The sequence below is a fragment of the Lathyrus oleraceus genome, chromosome 5 (assembly GCF_024323335.1).
Source record: "Lathyrus oleraceus cultivar Zhongwan6 chromosome 5, CAAS_Psat_ZW6_1.0, whole genome shotgun sequence".
Taxonomy (NCBI): domain Eukaryota; kingdom Viridiplantae; phylum Streptophyta; class Magnoliopsida; order Fabales; family Fabaceae; genus Lathyrus; species Lathyrus oleraceus.
This window is the reverse complement of record NC_066583.1, coordinates 487,726,423-487,747,351: the sequence shown is the minus strand read 5'-3', so window position 1 is coordinate 487,747,351 and position 20,929 is coordinate 487,726,423. Positions and strand designations below refer to the sequence as shown.

Genomic DNA, 20,929 nt, shown 5'->3' with positions numbered 1-20,929 from the left:
AATAGAGTGTTTACCGCCTGTGTGGACCAATAGGAACATTTCGTTGCCATTAAGCCATACGACACCGTTTTGGTCTGGAACGCTAGAATTACATTTTTGCCACTGAATCCATTTAATTAATTAAAACATTTCAATAATTATTTAATAATTCAACAAAACTTTAAAAAATCATAAGAAATTCATTATTAATCCAAAAATAGTGAGACTTTTTTTGATAGATCCCAAATTCTCTCTAGTTTTTTATAGGCATGGTAACATAAGTTGTGCATGGAGAAATGTTGACCTGGCATGTTGATCTTTGACTTGTGTACATTTTTTGCATGTTTTGCCATTTTCATCATGAAATTCTCATACATTTAAAGAAATGATTGAAAATTTTTGTGCTCATTCTGGACATGTTGATGGTGATTTCCATGTAAAGTTTATGATTTTTGGATACCTGATGATTGAGATATGATTTTTTGAATCTAGGTGTGACAATTTGTGTCACACCTAGCTAGGTCAACTTCATGAATTTATTTGCATGACCTATGATTGTTGGATTGGATTGAAATTTTGCATGAATGATCATTGATGTGTTAAGATAACATGTGAATTGTTCTGGATTTTTCTATGGCATTTTCCAATTGATTGATAATTTTCTTCACTGTTGGTTCATTTTGCAACATTATGTGACACATGTTTGTATATTGTTTGTGAAATTCTCATATGGTTTTGGATGAAGATGAAATTTGGTATGCTGATTTTAGACATATTGTAGGACATCATGTTTTTGGTCCCATTCATTTCTAATATGTTGTCACTGTTTTATGAATTATTGAAGTGAATGCATGTGTTGATATCTTGGTTTGGCTTGAATAATTGTGTCTGGATTTCTTGATTTTCATTGACCTACTTTCTTTTGTCCAATTGAGCTGAAAATTGACATGCTACTCATTGAGTGTGTCCTGTTTAGGTGTGAATTATTTGAGGATTTTTGGAATTGTTTTGGTATGCTTTTGATTGAAGTCATTCTGTTTGGACTTTTGGTGTTGTATTTGACCTAGTTTGTACCAAATTGTGCATGAAATGATATTGGAGAATGGTATGAGCATGGGACCAATTGCATTTGCTTTTGAATTGCTTGAATTTGATTTTAGTTGAGAATCATTTGCTGTTTAGAATTTTTTCTCCCTTTTGGACCCTAGGCTTGGCCTAGTGGTCTAGTTTCTCACATTTGGTTTGACTTTTCAGGATGAAATGCATAATGCTTAAGGAGAATGCTTCAAGTCAATTAAATTGAGATTGTGTGATGTTGAAAACTAACATGAATTTGTTTTGTAGGTTGTGAAGCTTGAGCTTGAGCTTATAGCTTGCACTTGTGTGCATTAACCTGTGTTGTTTGTTTGTACAGATTAACTGATTAACATTTGCTGTTTACTGTTGGTTTGTCTGAGTACTGATGATACTTGATTGATTTCAGGTACATTAAGTTGCTTACAGTTCTTTAAGAACTTGCTTGCTGCTGCTTGGTTTTTAAACCACTTGAGGTAGGACTTCTATTCTTCATGTAGTCTGGGAGACCCGGCCTGTTACTTGGCCGGGCAAATGTCTGAAGTCCTCCTTAAGAGGCGATGTTTGTGGTTGTTTACATTTGTGCCAAGCAGGTAAAGACCTCTATGAGGCAATTGGTGGATCAAAGGGATATGCAATCTATCCCCCACTATTCTGTGAGTCGTCCCTCTGCTCACACGGCTGTGTGTTGATGCATTGGGACACAAACCCAAGATCTTGTACTTTGTACAGTCGAGTCAAAGTCTTTAAGCGTAGAAGGGTCCCTCCATTCTGGACCCACGCTCCTTTGTCTGAAGCTCCCCCTGACCGGGGATAGGAGCTGTGAAGTCTAATCTTCACTCACCTTTCATCTGCTTCACCTTAGCCCCGCAATGGCAAGGTTAAGAGCGAGCAACACCCATGTACAGATGACTTGCTTCGGCAGTCAAACCCATTGTTTGAGCCTCACTTGATTGGTTATAGTGTGTGCTTTGTGAATATTTGTTTGCTTGTATGCTTGTATGCTTGCTTTCTTCCTGGATAGGGTTAGCTTGCAGTTGTGCAAGTAGGTAGAAACCTCAACTTAGGGCAATGATGCATGACAACACTAGGCTCGAGTACAGCTCCCTGGTAGTGTGTCTTCCCTTGGTTTCTGGCTAGATTTTCTTTCCCTTGAGGGGGAACTACATCGCCCTGATCCTCGTTCCAGACGAGGTATGTAGGCAGGAGACCGTGCGAGGTCTCTCCGGGCACTTTTTTTTCTTTTTGTGTGTGTTTGCTTGTTATCTTCTTGTGCGTGTTTGGTTCGGATGCCGACGTAAGTCCAGTGATTGGCGGTCGGGCTCCACGTTTGCCCTCTTGTGTGTGTTTTGGTCCGGATGCTGATGTAAGCCCAGTGATTGGCATTCAGGCTCCACGTTTGCCTGTTTGGGTGCGTGTGTTGTTTGGCGTGCGTGAGCCGAACTACAGCAGCTCTGATTCTCGTTCCAAACGAGATATGTAGGCATAGGATGCGATGTCCTATCGAGCTCCCTTCTCTTAACCCCACCTGCGTTCCTTGTGTGTGTGTGTGATGTTTTAGCAACCTTTTCTTTTCTTAGAGCGTGGATCCCGTCGAGTACGACGGACGTGAGGGGTGCTAATACCTTCCCCTTGTGTAACCGACTCCCTTACCCTTTCTCTTTGGTCGCGAGACCATTTCCTTTCCAGGTTTCTCTGAGCGTTTCCTTTCCCTATCTTGGGATAAATAACGCGCAGTGGCGGCTCTGTGTTGTTTTTGTTTCAGCCCGCCGGTTGTTTTTTCGCGGATGCGACCAGCTGGCGACTCTGCTGGGAACACTCGGATGTAGACCTGTGCTGGTCCATCTTCCCTAAGCGAGTCTTTCCTAGCGTTCTAGGATAGTTTAGGTTGCTTGTTTTGCTTTATTTATTGCATTTATTATTCTGACTGTGTATATATTTGCATAAATACTTGCATGCATCATACTATCATGTTGCCGTCCTCTGTGCAGGTGGATCCTCTGTTTTGGGGTGGGTGTTCTGAGTGGGGCTAAAACCTAGGCCCGAGTATACACCTAGGATTAGTGTGGTCTCATGTTGCCTCTTTCATGTTAAGTCAATATGTGCCTGGCAGCATGATGTACCACAAGCCGGACGAGGTTCATTTGATAGTGCTTGCCTCTGTGGGTATTCCACTTTGGTTGAGTTACTTCATCTGAACTGTTGACTCTGGTGACCGATCATTTCCCGGATCTTTGGTTTAGACGATCTCAGGAGAGCTACAATGGCACACCCGAAAGGGCAAACCCATTGAGTATCTCTGCCCGATTGTCGAGACTATTATCCGCTTTAGGATGACCTGATTAGAATTTACCTGTGAGGGGAGGGTGATTCTTACAGATGCGTGTTCAGATGCATGTTCAGATGGTGACTTTTTGTTCCGTGGATCAGAGTCCTATTTATAAGTCGGATTTATGGCCATTTATTTCTGAGACGCCGGAGTGCTGTCCAAGTTATTTACCAGTGGGGATCCGTTTATTTCAGGATTCCCCGGGCCGAGTTACTTATCAGTGGGGATCCGTTTATTTCAGGATTCCCCGGGCCGATTCAGAGGTTTTCAGGGTATCTGCTCAGAGATTGTTTGGTGATGATGATGATGGTGTATCTGTCTTCCGTTTATTTCGGAACCCTTGAGTTGGATTTGTGGTTACATGTTCCCTCAGATGGTTGTGATCAGTTCAAAGATCAGAGGCTTCTGTACAGTTGATGATTAGATGACTTGGAGGATGGCAATGCATTGCATCTACATCATTCTCATTTTGCATTCATCTGCATCAAACCTACATCTAGCCATATGGGGAGTATTATGGATTGAGAATCTGGTTGAGAGACATCTGGATGTCAAAATGTTATTGGTGAAATATTATCTGTCTCGATGAAACCAGAATCAAAGGACAGAATCTTCCTCGTATGGATAGACGTTGCATTCATGCATATTAACCTGTTTGCTGTTTTGCAGGAATCATTGCTCGTGCTCGTAGAACTGTACCTTTGCACTCAACACGCCCGCACAGATACTTCACCAGACGCAATACTCCTAGACTGATGGACCTCCCAAACACAGATGTTCTCGAGCTGAAAGAGAAAATGAATGAGCTGATCAACATCATGCAGGGTTTTGCAGTTGGTCAGAAAGCTTTGGCTGATAAGGTTGAGAAGCTCGAGCGGGCTTCAGCAGCGAACAGTGGGGTTAATCTGGATGGTGTCTCCAACCAGGGGCTCGGTGGATCCAGAGACGGTGAAAAAAGAGCAACTGTAGGTATGGTGAACAACGCTGCTGGTTTTGGTGCTGCTACTGGTGGTGGGCCCGGTCTGGGGCATAATCTGAAGGATAGTCTGTTCCCTCCATTCTTTAGGGCTGATGACGATAAAGAGGAGGACCGAGAAGCTGATCAATTCTCCATGCACAATGAGCCATTTGGTCAATATGGTGCTCAGCCACAAAGCAAAGAAATTCAGTTACTGGCAGAGAAGGTAAGGGCTCTGGAAAGCCATGCTACTCCGGGGTTTGTCAACATGTCCAACATGGGGCTGGTAGAGGGGATTGTGGTCCCACAGAAGTTCAAAGCGCCCTCATTTGACAAATATAATGGAAGTTCCTGCCCTGAAACCCATCTCCAAGCTTTCGTTCGCAAGATTTCTGCGTACACGACGGATCAGAAGCTGTGGATGTACTTTTTCCAGGACAGCCTGTCCGGAGGGTCCCTGGAGTGGTACACCAAGCTAAAATCTGCTGACATCAAGAGCTGGCAGGATTTGGGAGATGCATTCTTTAAACAGTACCAGTTCAATGCTGACATGGCTCCTAGTCGTACCCAGCTGCAGGGTATGTCTCAGAAGTCAAGTGAAGGGTTTAAAGAATATGCCCAAAGGTGGAGGGAGTTGGCTGCCAGAGTTCAACCTCCATTGGTTGATAGAGAGATGTCTGATCTCTTTATGGGTACCTTGCAAGGGGTTTTTGCTGAAAGAATGGTTGGATGCCCGGTTACCAACTTTGCTGATATTGTGGTGGCCGGAGAAAGAATTGAAAGTTGGCTGAAAATGGGGAAGATTCAAGGTAATGCTTCGTCATCAGCATCGAAGAAGCCATTCGGGAATGGTCAGCGCAAGAATGAGGGTGAATCAAGTGTTGTGTATGCCCAGGGAGGACACGGTAGGGATCGTTACTACCAGCACACTGCTGCTGTAACCATCCCTGCTGGTAATCAGTCAGTACGACAGCAACGTCAGCCACCTCAGCAGAGAGCCGGGTATCAAGTAAGGGGAAAATCGATTGATCGTCAGTTCGATAAACCGCCCGTGACTTACGCTTCTCTGTTTAAAAAGTTGATGGATCTTGGATTGGTACGGCCAAGGGTGTTGACTCCGTTGAAACCTGATCAGAGGCCTGCCGGCTATGATGAGAATGTCAGGTGTGAGTTCCATGCTGGGGCACCCGGACATCACATTGAGGATTGCAAAGCTTTTAAGCATATTGTCCAGGATCTGGTAGACTCCAAGGCCATCAATTTTGCGCCATCACCGAATGTTAATGCCAATCCCATGCCGGCACATGGTCAGGCAATGGTGAGTGCAATTGCTGAAGATTCAGATCACACCTGTACGGTGGGTGGAGAGAACGACAGTGACTGCAAGTTTGATGGTTGGATAAAGTCGTGTGTACCAGGAAGCTGGAAGGCTTAAAAGATCAGCACTGACACTTGTCCGGAAGAGTAATATTTCTTGTTTTCAGTTTTATATGCATGAAAGCCTTACGTTTTGCCCGAAACGTATTGATCCATTGTAAGGGCCACCTCATGTTTAAATTTGCATTTCTGCATCATTAATAAAAGGATGTTTTTCAGTCAAAAAGCGGTGTTCCCTGTTTTTCATTTATTTTTGCAGTTTAAAAAACAAATAAAAATGGCAATGTTTGTTTTCATTTTTCTTTTTTGATTTGTCTTGTTCCGAATTCGGAAAAGTAATTCTCCGGATCTCATTGACGACAATTTGGTTACACCTCATATGACTTCGACAAACCGATCTATCATGCCGAAGAAGAAGGCGAAGAAGATTGTGATCTGCTGGAAGATTAGCCAGGTTGTTAAAACAAGAGGGGAAGGTGATTCAGCCGCACGAGGAGCGGGTTGAGGTTGTTATTCCAAGCACCGACGAGGTTAAGAAAGAAGTGAAAATCGGGGCTGCTTTGGAGGAAAGTGTTAAGAGCGGATTGGTAGTGTTGTTGAAAGAGCATGTGGATACCTTCGCCTGGTCGTGTCAGGATACGGCAGGGTCGGATACCGGTGCCGTTGTGTACAAGCTACCATGGAGAGAAGATTGTCCTCTAAAGAAGCAGAACGCCAATGCCTGTATCAGAGATCCATGGTGACTTTGTTTCATGATATGATTCATCATGAAATTGAATGCTATGTTGATGACATGATAGCAAAGTCCCAAACAGGAGAGGGGCATCTGGCAGATCTGGCCAAGTCGTTTGACAGATTGAGACAGTTCAAACTGAGGTTGAATTCAAGTAAGTGCACTATCAGAGTGCGGTCCGGTAAGTTGTTGGGTTTCATTGTAAGAGAGGAATCGAGGTTGATCCTGCTTAAAAAAAAATAAAAAAACAGGAAAAAAAGAAAAAAAAGAGAAATGCCTGAACCGAGAATGGAAAAAGAGGTTCGTGGTCTATTAGATAGATTGAACTACACGTCATGGTTCACATCTCATCTAGCAGCCACGTGGGAACCCATTCAAGAAAAAAAAAGGATCAAACGGTCAGGTGAAATAATGGTTGCCAAGGGGCATTGAAAAATAAAAGAATAAGTTGTAGGAACCTCTGATTCTGATACCTCCTGTGGAAGGAGCAATTGTTAATCTGGTACTTGACGACCTTCGAGGGGTCTACGAGGTGTATTGGGTCAGCATGACGAGTCTTGTCGAAAAGAGCATGCAATTTACCTAAGCAAAAAGTTTACCGACTGTGAAACAATACATTCACTGCTCGGGAAACTTGATGTACTTTGGCATAGGCTGCTCGCCGACTGAGACAGTATATGCTGATTCATACCACTTTGTGGATTTCGAGATGGATCTGATCAGGTAGATTTCTGAAAGAGCCAGCAATGACCGGACGGGTTGCGAAAGGGCCAATGATTTTGTTTGAATACGATATTCGATATATCTCTCAGAAAGCAATCAAGGGGTGTAGTGTCTGATTACATCGCCCAGCAACCCGTGGAGGATTATCAACCGATGAAGTTTGAGTTCCCTGATGAGGACATCTCGAGGTGCTCTAATCGAAAGATTGAGAGTAACCGATCCCGGAGGAGGGGCCTGACCCTGAATCCGAACGGATTCTGATGTCTGATGGGGAGGTTAAGGTGAATGAGCTTTTGTTGCCCGGATAACGCTTGAAGGCACCAACAGGGTGGCTGAGTATGAAGCTTGTATCCCGGGTATCGGACGTCGGTGCGTACGCCTACTGGGGCAAATCCTTTCTCATTGGTATATGGAATGGAGGCTGTATTACCAGTTGAGGTCCAGATTCCCTCTTTGAGAGTCCTGATGGACGTGAAGTTGCAAGAGGCTGAATGGGTAAGGACCAGGTACGAAGAGTTGAGCCTGATTGAGGAAAAGAGGCTAGCAGCCATCTGTCATGGGCAGTTATACCAGCAACGGATGAAGCGTGCTTTTGACAAGAAGGTACGACCTCGGGTGTATCACGTGGGTGATATGGTGCTGAAAAGGATCCTTCCTCCTCAAAACGATCGTAGGGGCAAATGGACACCGAATTATGAAGGTCCATTCGTGGTTAAGAAGGTTTTCTCTGGCGGAGCCTTGTTGTTAACGACCATGGATGGAGAGGATTTTCCATCCCCTGTGAATGTGGACGCAGTTGAAAAATACTTCGTGTAAGAGACCCGCTGGACGAAAAGAATAAAATAGTCCAGGCAAAAATGGGCATCCCGGCGAACCAAAAATAGAAAAAAGGGTTCGGGCAAAAGTTAGGGATAAAAAGGAAAAAATGTACACCTGGCAAGTCGAAAACCTGAAAAGGCGACTTGGGAAAAAAAGGGTATCCCGGTGGACTGAAAACCCGAAAGGGCGGTCCGGGCAAAAGAGGGATTGAAACGAACAATTGCGTCTAGCATGATCGTTTGCGCTTTGGTTAAGGCATCATGGATAATACCCGGTGGGGATCAATCAGAATCGTCTTGTTCAGAAGGCAGAAGGCGCGGAGAGTCTGAGGACATAGGGGGTGTAACCGAGTTGGAACTCGATGAGATCACGGGTTTCACATTGCCATTAGGATAGATTTTTCCTTTTGTGCAATTACCTCTTTTCAGGAATTGCTTCCTTTGTATTGCTCATTCGAGCCACACTTTTCCAATCAATAAAATGCATATTCAGTCAAATAATTTTGTTTTTGTTTTTCATTACCGCTTTGATTGCAAAAACATCCAGATATTTTTGATAAAGAATCTTGCATTTTAATACATACAGGTCCCTTCCAATGCATGTTTATAAGATTGAAAGCTTGAAATCTTATTCGGAAGGTTGAGTGACCCAAGTGTTGAAATCTTGACACGCCTGGGGCACGGTTTTATCTGACGATCTGTTTTGCGGGTACTGTTGGATATTTTCACTCACTTGCAGGTTGTGATGAGGAAGCTGTTGATGAAACAAATCCCCATGGAGTCCAATCGGGGACGAGAGAATGTGAAGGGATGACGAAGACGTTGAGACGTACGACGATCCTTGATATTAATCAAGAAGACTCTTCAAAATCGGAAGATTGGAAAGTCTGTAGAAATTCCCCGCAGGGTCCAATCAGGGACGAATGAATGGGTAGAGAAGGACGGAGAGACGACGAGACGTCCGACGACCTTTGGAATTAATCAAGAAGACTCTTCAAAGTCGGATAATTGAAAGTCTGTATAGCCCCAGGAGTTCGTTCTCCGTCGAGCGCGGAGCGATTTTGGAATACAAGATGATGGAGCAGAAAAGGTCCAGACGAGTCTGGGAGTTCTCAAAAGTGGAAAACTGATGCGAGATCGGGAGATGGATACCATGGTTCGATGAGTCGACGGGTGTTCTGTACCAACTTTTCTCATTTTCCCAGCGAGGTCCCCAAGCAGAATTAGAGGACCAACTCCCTAGCAGATCCAAGGTCTATGGATCCCTTAGCCGAGTCGAGGTGGTTATCCCCGGCAGGTTTAAAGTGATGTTTCCTTGGCAGCCAGGTCAGAAGGTTGCTATTCCCCGAGTGGAGCGGGTTTCAATGAAATATATCTCCAGCAGTGTTCATCCTACCAGTGGATTGGACAAGTTTCCGTAGCAGGCCGATATCTGCATCCCCAGCTGAGTGTATCCTACGTGTGGATTGCATGGGTTGTCCCCAGCGGAGTGGCATTCGTTTCCCCTAGCAGGGTCAGGGGGGATTATCCCCCAGCAGATGTCAAATTGATGCTTTCCCCAGTCGCCAGTTCTGGAGGTTGCTGTTTCCCCAGTGGAGTATCTGTGAACATTCCCCCAGTAAAGTCACCGGGTATCTGTGAGTTGTTCCTAAAGCAGAGTCGGGATTGTTATCCCCAGCAAGTCAAAGACTGTTGTATCCCCACAGAGCGTGGGTGGTGCTTATCCCCAGCAGTTTCTAGATCGGATTGGGTGCAAAGGAGTTTTTTCCAGCAAGGGTTGCCTTATTCCCAACAGCAGTGCTTATTCCCCAGCAGGGTGGAGATCGGAGTATTGACGAGTTCCTCAGCAGAGTGTCTCGTACTCCTCAGAAGAGTCCCTTGAGGGGATACCTTTGTATACATTCATCATAAAAAATAGCATAGCATGTTGCATAAAAAATAATAAATCGCGTAGCATTTCCATGATTAGGGAGCATTACGCAGAAAAAATCAATCATGCATCATATTGCAAGCATAAGCTAGTTTCAAACCGTGGTTACTGTTTGAGAGGTGGTGTTATCCGCAAAGCCAGATGTCACTCCAAGGAGTTCAGCATCGTGATTGAATCAAGGTGTTCCCCAGTAGTGCGATACTGGAGGAGATTTGCTTTTCCGTCGGACAGAGATGGGAAGTGTTTTGCGATCAGCGCAGTTCAAGCCGTGGTTACCGCTTGGAGTTTTGTTTCGCCGGATGGTGAAGATGTTACTCTGAGGAGTTTGCATCATGACGTCAGATCAGCAGTGTTCCCCAGTAGTGCGATATTGGTGGAAATGTTTCCGTCGGACAGAGATGGAAATAAAATCAGAGGATGTTACGCGATCAGCGCGATTTCGGGGTTCAAATGGAGAAAAGGAAATGTGGAGACATTTTCTGGAGATCGGGGTTCAAATGGAGAAAAGGAAATGCTGAGGCATTTTCTGGGGTTGATATGGAGATTGGAGTTGAAGATTGTATCCGGGATGAGGTCCTCAGGATTATCTTATGTTCATGTGTCACCTTAGACTTTGGCGGATGCCAGTGGAGGTCGTTACAGGTGTCTTCGGAGGAAGAGATACACATGTTACCTTCCTTAGTGAAGGTATACCCTCTGACATGTCGCCCTCAGAGTGGTTTGGTGTTATTTCCGGCGTTGCCAGCGGAATTATCACGGAGAAAAGGAGATGTTGAGGCATTTTCTGGAGACGGGGTTCAAATGGAGAAAAGAAGATGTTGAGGCATTTTCTGGAGACGGGGTCCAAATGGAGAAAGGGAAATGTTGCGGCATTTTCTGGAGAACGGGGTTCACAATGGCGATCGCAAGTTATCGTCAGGCGACTGGGGTTCAAACTGGAGAATGGGGTTCATTATTTTGGCAAACAGGAGAGTGGGGTTCAAATGCGGTGATCCGAGGATCATTTGCGCAAGAGAAAATTTTGGGGTTCAAGAAAATGAAAAAAATTATCAGAAAAATTCTGGGGTTCAAGAAAAGCATAAAAAGAAAGGAATAATAATCCCGAGCGGATGAGTGGTGTTCAGGCCATGGTTATCCCTGCGTTACCATTTATTTTGGTATCCAGGTCGACGTTGCTGTTTCGGTGATCAGGCCAGCTTTTTTCGTTCCAGACGGATTCTTCCTTCAAGGTTGTTATTCGCCGATTCTGACAGGTGTTGTTAATTATTATCCCGTCAGAGTGCAAATTGTTCGTCTGTTCTTGGTATTCAATCACTCTTCATCCTGATCATCTGAAAGCCGAGGCTGTTCATATCGACAGGTTCACAGTGGATTGAATAGGGGCAGCTGTAACACCTCAAAATTTGCCCTCCTCTCTTAGGACTAGCTAACATATTGCATATCATTTTTTTTAGGTCATTAAGCATTGCATGTTGCATATCATGTGGTTACATTGTGCAAGTCATTCTCTCAAGTCTTGGTCAGAAGATGAGGAAGTCAAAGTGCAAGCTAGGGTTTCATTGGACTGGTCATTAATCATCTGAGGATGTGGAGGTCCAAATTAGGGTTTCATGATTCTCAAAAGATATTGGTCTTCATCTTGTTTGAAATGATTCATCATCATCATCATGGTTTGACATCATCAAGTGTGGGATCAGATACCTTGAGATTAGGGTTTTGACCACTGGTCAACCCTAATCAGTTGCATTGGGCCAATCAGGGCATGGTTAGGAGATGGGGTTTATGATGGCTATGGGGATCATCCCATGATTTTATGGAGATTATTGAGGCTAGGGTTTCATCCTTGGGGCCATTTCATCAGAGAATTGGAGCTCAGATTGATCTATGCATTGCCAAATTCATCTATCAGTTGAAAAAGTCAACTGTGGTCAACTGTGCATGATTTAATGGATTTGGAGGTGAAATTGAGTTGGATACACTTCATTCATGTTGAAACAAGTGTTATTTGACATTGCAAAGCTTAAGAATGAAGAAAATCAAGTCAGGACAAAAATTGCCAAAAATAGAAAGTGACTTGTAATGGAAGTTTCCAAAAATGGAAAGTTTTTGACCACAAATTTACATGTCCAAGGAAGCTTCAAATGAAAATTTGTTCAACATGAAAGTTGTAGATCTTGGTCTCACCTTTCTAAAAAGTCCAAGAACTTGAAATTCCCATGTATGGTTGGCAAGTTATGGTCCATTCAATTTCAAAAATGACCCATAATCAAAGTGGCATAACTTCCACATGGAGTGTCCAAATTGAGTGATCTTTTTATGTGCAAACTCCATTTGACATGTACTTTCATGATGCATAATTGGAATTCATCAAAAATGGTCAATGTAAAAAGTCAATTTTCAAGTGTACAGTTAAAAATCCAAGGGCAAAATGGTCCAAGTTGAGAAATAATTGGAATTTTGGCATGGGAGTTTTTGCAACACCCCACAAATGCAAATTAGAGATGGTTTCAACTGTCATAACATGTTAAGGTGCAATATTTGGCAAAGGCATTTTGGAATTGCATTTGAAATTACACAAAGTGGCATAACATGGTGAAAATGAAAAATACAAAACCAATTGCCATGAGACAAGTTGCAACACATCACAAATGGAATTTGGAGAGTGTGTGAGCTGTCATACAGCTGTCACAGGGCCTATGTGAAAAGTCCATTTTGCCCTTGCTTAGTAAAATGCATTTTTGCTAATCACATTTCATTTTGGTTAATTCATGATTAAGAGGTGATTAAATGGAAGTATAAACACCTAATCATAACTAACTTTTGATCAGAATCACAAATCACAAGAAATTCCAACTGTTTTTCCCTCCAATTCTCCAAAAACTCAAGAATCTCAAGAATTTCAATTTCACATTTTTGATCCAAGCTTTCTCAATTCTTCACCAAAGTGCAAAATTCTTTTTGCTTCGTGCTCCAATCATCTTCTTCTCCAACTGTTGCATCAATCCATGGCCAAAAAGATCAAGGTTCGTGACTGTTCAAAGTGTGTGCATCAATGGTGAACTGAAATTTCTCACACTTGGATTAACATTGGATCAAGCTAAGCATTCCAATCATCTTCCTGAGCTTCATGCTTCATCTGTTTTTGCTTGCCACGCCTTGAAACATCAAAATTCCACACTGTCTTCAATTTAAGGTGCCAATTCGAATTTCGCTATTGCTTAAATTGAGATATGTGTTTTGTAGTGTGTTCAGTGTAGATCATTGTGATACTCGTGTTTTTGATTTTGATTAAGTATTGAAGAAGATATTTCGATTTGAAGTTTTGTTGTAAAACCTTTAATCGCTCGATCCATGAGATATAGTGAGTGTTAGAGAAAATCATTAGCATATCCTTGATGTACGTTGCAAGAGGAAGAGAATGATATAAGGTTTATGCGATTTGGTGGAGAAAAGTTCATGACGAATTCTGGAGTTGGATGAAGATGAACGCGCGATGAAGGAGATGTTTTCTGGAAAATTTCATGGTTTGATCCGTTCGTGGCCTGGCTTTGTTTGAATAGAGTGTTTACCGCCTGTGTGGACCAATAGGAACATTTCGTTGCCATTAAGCCATACGACACCGTTTTGGTCTGGAACGCTAGAATTACATTTTTGCCACTGAATCCATTTAATTAATTAAAACATTTCAATAATTATTTAATAATTCATCAAAACTTTAAAAAATCATAAGAAATTCATTATTAATCCAAAAATAGTGAGACTTTTTTTGATAGATCCCAAATTCTCTCTAGTTTTTTATAGGCATGGTAACATAAGTTGTGCATGGAGAAATGTTGACCTGGCATGTTGATCTTTGACTTGTGTACATTTTTTGCATGTTTTGCCATTTTCATCATGAAATTCTCATACATTTAAAGAAATGATTGAAAAATTTTGTGCTCATTCTGGACATGTTGATGGTGATTTCCATGTAAAGTTTATGATTTTTGGATACCTGATGATTGAGATATGATTTTTTGAATCTAGGTGTGACAATTTGTGTCACACCTAGCTAGGTCAACTTCATGAATTTATTTGCATGACCTATGATTATTGGATTGGATTGAAATTTTGCATGAATGATCATTGATGTGTTAAGATAACATGTGAATTGTTCTGGATTTTTCTATGGCATTTTCCAATTGATTGATAATTTTCTTCACTGTTGGTTCATTTTGCAACATTGTGTGACACATGTTTGTATATTGTTTGTGAAATTCTCATATGGTTTTGGATGAAGATGAAATTTGGTATGCTGATTTTAGACACATTGTAGGACATCATGTTTTTGGTCCCATTCATTTCTAATATGTTGTCACTGTTTTATGAATTATTGAAGTGAATGCATGTGTTGATATCTTGGTTTGGCTTGAATAATTGTGTCTGGATTTCTTGATTTTCATTGACCTACTTTCTTTTGTCCAATTGAGCTGAAAATTGACATGCTACTCATTGAGTGTGTCCTGTTTAGGTGTGAATTATTTGAGGATTTTTGGAATTGTTTTGGTATGCTTTTGACTTTTGGTTTTGTGAATTCTCATATGGTTTTGGATGAAGATGAAATTTGGTATGCTGATTTTAGACACATTGAAGTCATTCTGTTTGGACTTTTGGTGTTGTATTTGACCTAGTTTGTACCAAATTGTGCATGAAATGATATTGGAGAATGGTATGAGCATGGGACCAATTGCATTTGCTTTTGAATTGCTTGAATTTGATTTTAGTTGAGAATCATTTGCTGTTTAGAATTTTTTCTCCCTTTTGGACCCTAGGCTTGGCCTAGTGGTCTAGTTTCTCACATTTGGTTTGACTTTTCAGGATGAAATGCATAATGCTTAAGGAGAATGCTTCAAGTCAATTAAATTGAGATTGTGTGATGTTGAAAACTAACATGAATTTGTTTTGTAGGTTGTGAAGCTTGAGCTTGAGCTTATAGCTTGCACTTGTGTGCATTAACCTGTGTTGTTTGTTTGTACAGATTAACTGATTAACATTTGCTGTTTACTGTTGGTTTGTCTGAGTACTGATGATACTTGATTGATTTCAGGTACATTAAGTTGCTTACAGTTCTTTAAGAACTTGCTTGCTGCTGCTTGGTTTTTAAACCACTTGAGGTAGGACTTCTATTCTTCATGTAGTCTGGGAGACCCGGCCTGTTACTTGGCCGGGCAAATGTCTGAAGTCCTCCTTAAGAGGCGATGTTTGTGGTTGTTTACATTTGTGCCAAGCAGGTAAAGACCTCTATGAGGCAATTGGTGGATCAAAGGGATATGCAATCTATCCCCCACTATTCTGTGAGTCGTCCCTCTGCTCACACGGCTGTGTGTTGATGCATTGGGACACAAACCCAAGATCTTGTACTTTGTACAGTCGAGTCAAAGTCTTTAAGCGTAGAAGGGTCCCTCCATTCTGGACCCACGCTCCTTTGTCTGAAGCTCCCCCTGGCCGGGGATAGGAGCTGTGAAGTCTAATCTTCACTCACCTTTCATCTGCTTCACCTTAGCCCCGCAATGGCAAGGTTAAAAGCGAGCAACACCCATGTACAGATGACTTGCTTCGGCAGTCAAACCCATTGTTTGAGCCTCACTTGATTGGTTATAGTGTGTGCTTTGTGAATATTTGTTTGCTTGTATGCTTGTATGCTTGCTTTCTTCCTGGATAGGGTTAGCTTGCAGTTGTGCAAGTAGGTAGAAACCTCAACTTAGGGCAATGATGCATGACAACACTAGGCTCGAGTACAGCTCCCTGGTAGTGTGTCTTCCCTTGGTTTCTGGCTAGATTTTCTTTCCCTTGAGGGGGAACTACATCGCCCTGATCCTCGTTCCAGACGAGGTATGTAGGCAGGAGACCGTGCGAGGTCTCTCCGGGCACTTTTTTTTCTTTTTGTGTGTGTTTGCTTGTTATCTTCTTGTGCGTGTTTGGTTCGGATGCCGACGTAAGTCCAGTGATTGGCGGTCGGGCTCCACGTTTGCCCTCTTGTGTGTGTTTTGGTCCGGATGCTGATGTAAGCCCAGTGATTGGCATTCAGGCTCCACGTTTGCCTGTTTGGGTGCGTGTGTTGTTTGGCGTGCGTGAGCCGAACTACAGCAGCTCTGATTCTCGTTCCAGACGAGATATGTAGGCATAGGATGCGATGTCCTATCGAGCTCCCTTCTCTTAACCCCACCTGCGTTCCTTGTGTGTGTGTGTGATATTTTAGCAACCTTTTCTTTTCTTAGAGCGTGGATCCCGTCGAGTACGACGGACGTGAGGGGTGCTAATACCTTCCCTTTGCGTAACCGACTCCCTTACCCTTTCTCTTTGGTCGCGAGACCATTTCCTTTCCAGGTTTCTCTGAGCGTTTCCTTTCCCTATCTTGGGATAAATAACGCGCAGTGGCGGCTCTGTGTTGTTTTTGTTTCAGCCCGCCGGTTGTTTTTTCGCGGATGCGACACCGTGATGTGGACATATCCTCACCATGTCCTTGTATCTCTCCCACGCTTCGTAGAGAGATTCTACATCTTTTTGCCTAAATTCGTTGATTTGAGCTCTCAGCATAGCAGTTTTGCTCGACGGAAAATATCGGGATAAGAAGACATTCTTCAGTTCTTCCCATGTTGTAACGGAGTTGGAGGGAAAGGATTGCAACCAAGCCCAAGCTCTATCCCTTAGTGAAAAAGGAAAGAGGCGCGGTCTTATCACATCTTGAGATATACCATTCGCTTTTACAGTGTCTGCGTACTGCACAAACTTGGTCAGGTGTTCATTAGGATCGTCCGTAGGATTTCCAGTAAATTGATGTTGTTGGACGGCTAATAATAGTGAGGTCTTCAGCTCGAAATCGTTTCGATTGAGAGCGGGGGCAGCAATGTTGTTGTGAGGTTCTTGTTGGGACGGGGTAACGTAGAATTTAAGAGGACGATTATATGGTCCTTCTTCAGCCATGGTTGGTTTTTCTTCTGGTTTAGGAGGAGAGAAGATATCGGGAATATCGTACTTTTTTTGATATTCTTGTATTCAGCGTCTTATGTATAAGAAACGCTTTAGTTCTTGGACTGATGGTGCTAAGTTATCGCCTGGACATTTGTATAAGTGAGATTGTAAGTCTCATATTCCTCATGGTATTATGTGAAATTTTTTCTCCTTTTCCATTTGTGAGAGGTAGTGGCATACTTGTTGATTTTATCCAAGTTGGAGCCCTTCTCATAAATGATGTATAGGTTCATACTTTCATGCTTGTGAGTGGATAGTTGAGTACTCTCCAAAAAGTGACCAAAACATATTTTGTTCTTTACTAACATTTACTAACATCTTATTATATTAACTTTATTTTAGTGTCATTTACTTCATGCTTTTTATTTCTTGTTATTTACTTTATAATTTTATTTTATCATCTCATATCATATTTGCTCTTTGTCTATGTGGACCTTTGTTTATGTTTATGTTCTTTTTCCTTTGTCCATTTGGACTTTCATTTTCTTTTAAAATTCATTAATAAAGGAAAAAAACCCTAAAAGGAACTTGGTTATCTTGATTCATGGACTTGTGGTTACTATCCTTGGCATCTTTGTGGAGTTATGGACTTAGAATTAGGATCTTGACCTTTGCTTGGGACTTGTGACTTGAGACCCTGGAATCCATCCGATACTTTTGACTTTTGACTTCTCTATGAAGACTTGGCTTGGTTACTTTGGTTTCATCTGACACATGGATTACTATTCTGGAGTCTTAAGCCAGACGAGGGAATTCTTACTTGACTTTTGTCATAACGCTTTCTATCTCTTGGTTAGATCTTTCTTCTTTAGCTTTTACTTTACTGCTTTAGGATAGTCTCTTCTTCTCCTCCCCCTTCTTTAGTTTTCAAAATCTTATCTCTTTTTCAAAACCTTCTTGTTTTTAACTTGAATCATTTTTCTCAACAAACCTTTACTTTTGTCAAGTGATTTTCAAAATCTTTTTCTTAATAAATGTCAATCCATCTTAAGCATACTTAGACCACATTCAAAGGACTTAAAAAATATCTAACTCATTCAAACCATTTTGTGCCTTTTGTGAACTTTTCTCTTTTAAACTTTTTGTCAAGGCATTAGACATGAGTCATTTCCATAGTTGAGTTGTAATCCTCATATCTCCTTAGTATTGATGATAATTATTTTCCATCTGTGAGAGCTAGTGGCATACTTGTTGATCCTTATCCAAGTTGGATCCCTTCTCATGATGATGCAAAGTTATCATACTTGTAGGTGACTAGTTGAGTATTCTCCTTAAAATGACAAAATGTCTTTTTCCATAAAAATGAATCAAAACAAACTCCTTTTTTTTTATTTTTACCATGAAGTACGAGGTTTTGATCCTCCATTGCACTTTGTTGGTACGTAGGCATGAGACTTTAAAAGTCTTGACAAATACCAAATCATAATAAAAATGCTTATTTTCCCATCCCTCCAATCTTTTAACAAACAACACCTTTTTCAAGCTAAAATGTGCATATTTTCAAAGAGGTTCCCATGGAGTACAATTGATGTTTAGGATGTTAATACCTTCCCTTTGCATAACTAACCCCCAGACCTTTGTTCTATTTTTCTTAGTTTTGTTTTAAAATTTCTTTGGGTTTTGTTCGTATTTTTTCCCTTTTCCTCTGGAAACAATAAAAGCGCGGTGACGACTCTTGCTTTGCGAGTTAAGTTAATCACTAGCTTAATCTCAAAAATTTTACCGCTACAGCTATTCGCCACTGTGAGCTAGCCCTCACCCCCCAAACTGTAATATGCCTACTAGAACTTCTGAGTCTCTTTGCCCTTGCAGGGGAAACACGCACACCATGTACCTTTTGGACAGTAAATATTAAAAAATGGTGGTGTAGTTAGAAAATATTTTTTGTCGGAATTCATATTCCTCCTGAGATGATTATTCCTTAAAAAAGAGTTATGCTCTGATACCCTTTGTAGAACTTAAGACTTCACGTACAAGAGGAAGGGGATGAATTATGTGGTTTGAAAAATTTTGGTTACCATCTTTTGGACTTGAGACTTCACACAATGGGGCAGAGTGAATTGTGTAGTTTGAAAAAATAGGGAGTCAACCTTTGGGATTAAGGTGACAAAAAAGAAGGTAAAGATACATGGGAGAGAGGCAAACAAATGAAACTAGTCAAACATAACCATTATATCATCTTTAAAGAGAGGCCAAAACCTCTTGAAAAAATAAAAGTTGAAGCAATCAGGCTTAGGGCTCTTATTGGGGACTCATCGATATCAGTGAATAAAACGATAGAAGATTGATTGATGTGTTAATAGGAGTAGACATAGCATCTGGCCCTGTGTGGATGGAGTACATATGCTTTCTAAAATCATTGTCGGTTAGTTAATCGTTAAGTTTTTTGCAATTATATATTTTAATAAGTTTTGTTTCTCCTATTGTAATACTTATATGAAAGGGGAGAAATGAAATTATTGATTCAAATATAAAAAAAATATTATAAAATATTTTTGTAAAAATTATATGAAACAGAAGAATTATAATTCTTAATTCAAATATTAAAAAATAAAAATTTATTAATCATTGTTTTAAATATATAAACAAACCCGCTTATGAAACCAGGGGTTCTTTAGTAGTGTTTATGTAAAACATAATAGTATTTTGTTCTTATTGATAGATATAGAATTATTAAGTAAATATAGTATAATAATATTTTGTTTCTAGATATAGGATTGTGGAGAATTAGGTAACTGTTGTTTAAATATGTAATAAAATATTATAACGTTTTTTGGTAAAGAAATATTGTAGATTTAAATATTAGTTAGAAAAAATATTCTAGATATAATTTTTATTATATTATTATTTTTTTCTTTTTTAAGTACAAGCATTATCTCATCACAATATGCATATATAAATAGGCACGTCAAGAAGAGTATAGTATGTTATATCTAAAATCTAAAAAATGAAAAGTACAAGGAATTTTGCAATTACAATGTTATTTTTATTGGCTTTTTTCATCTTCACAACAGGTACGAAACAAATAAGCTAATTGATTAAATTGTATATTCTCATGTTGTAGTGTTTAACTTTTATATATTAATTTATGCTTTAAATCTTTGATTCTTTTCATTCAACACTAATCTTACACACATATTTTGGTTGAAAATGTAGATTTTTGCTTGGCATCCGAAAGAGACATTTCGTGTAAAATCGATCAAGATTGTCGGAGAATATGTGGTAACGAGAAACCAGAATGTATTCGTGGGCAGTGTGGATGTTTTTATCCACCATCTTCCACAAGGAAGATACCTAATATAATACCCCAATTTTAAATTAAGTTGAATATTGGAATGTAATAATTATGTACGAATAAAATTTTAATGTTAAATTAAAAATATTAAAGAGAAATAAATATTTTATTTTATAAATAAGAACTTTAAATCAGTCTTTTATAAGGATTGAATCGGTCGGTCGAACATATTGAACTAAGTAACAAGAATAAATGATTTAAGAAAACTGGCGGGTTAAATAGTTGTTTTTTTTCCTCCAACATAACGATTTAGTTTTGATAATTTTAAAAAATTAAATCTAATTAAAATATAAATAGACTCGGTTGAAAACTTACTTAGAACAATTTTCTAGAGCTTCTAATTAAATTTATTAAACACTGCACTTATTTGCACTTATTTTGTTATTCAGTTTAAATTGGAATTAGACTTTGTTAAAAATTTACTTAAATTTGCATTTTCTACTATTTTGTTGTGTGAGATGACTATATTTAAAATTTTAATTTAAAGAATAAACTTGTGAAGTTATGATATTTTGAAATTTTTAATTTATTTAAGTAACGTGATTGTTTTAGAGATCCAATGATCCAGTTAGATCGAATTAATAATTATATATTTTTGTTACAAAAATTGGTTTATTCAACCGAAACCAATAAATCAGTGACTCGGTACTCTCACAAGTTTGATCACCATTCCAACCGAAACCAATATATATACGGGGCATA

General features: G+C 40.3%; 1 non-coding gene across 1 annotated transcript; it reads left to right on the top strand.

Annotated features, from left to right (window-relative positions):
- Window positions 1-16,390: 16,390 nt before the first annotated feature.
- Window positions 16,391-16,497, top strand: LOC127088816 (small nucleolar RNA R71). The gene has a single exon (XR_007790632.1). It is a non-coding gene; the product is annotated as a small nucleolar RNA R71 (small nucleolar RNA).
- Window positions 16,498-20,929: the final 4,432 nt, after the last annotated feature.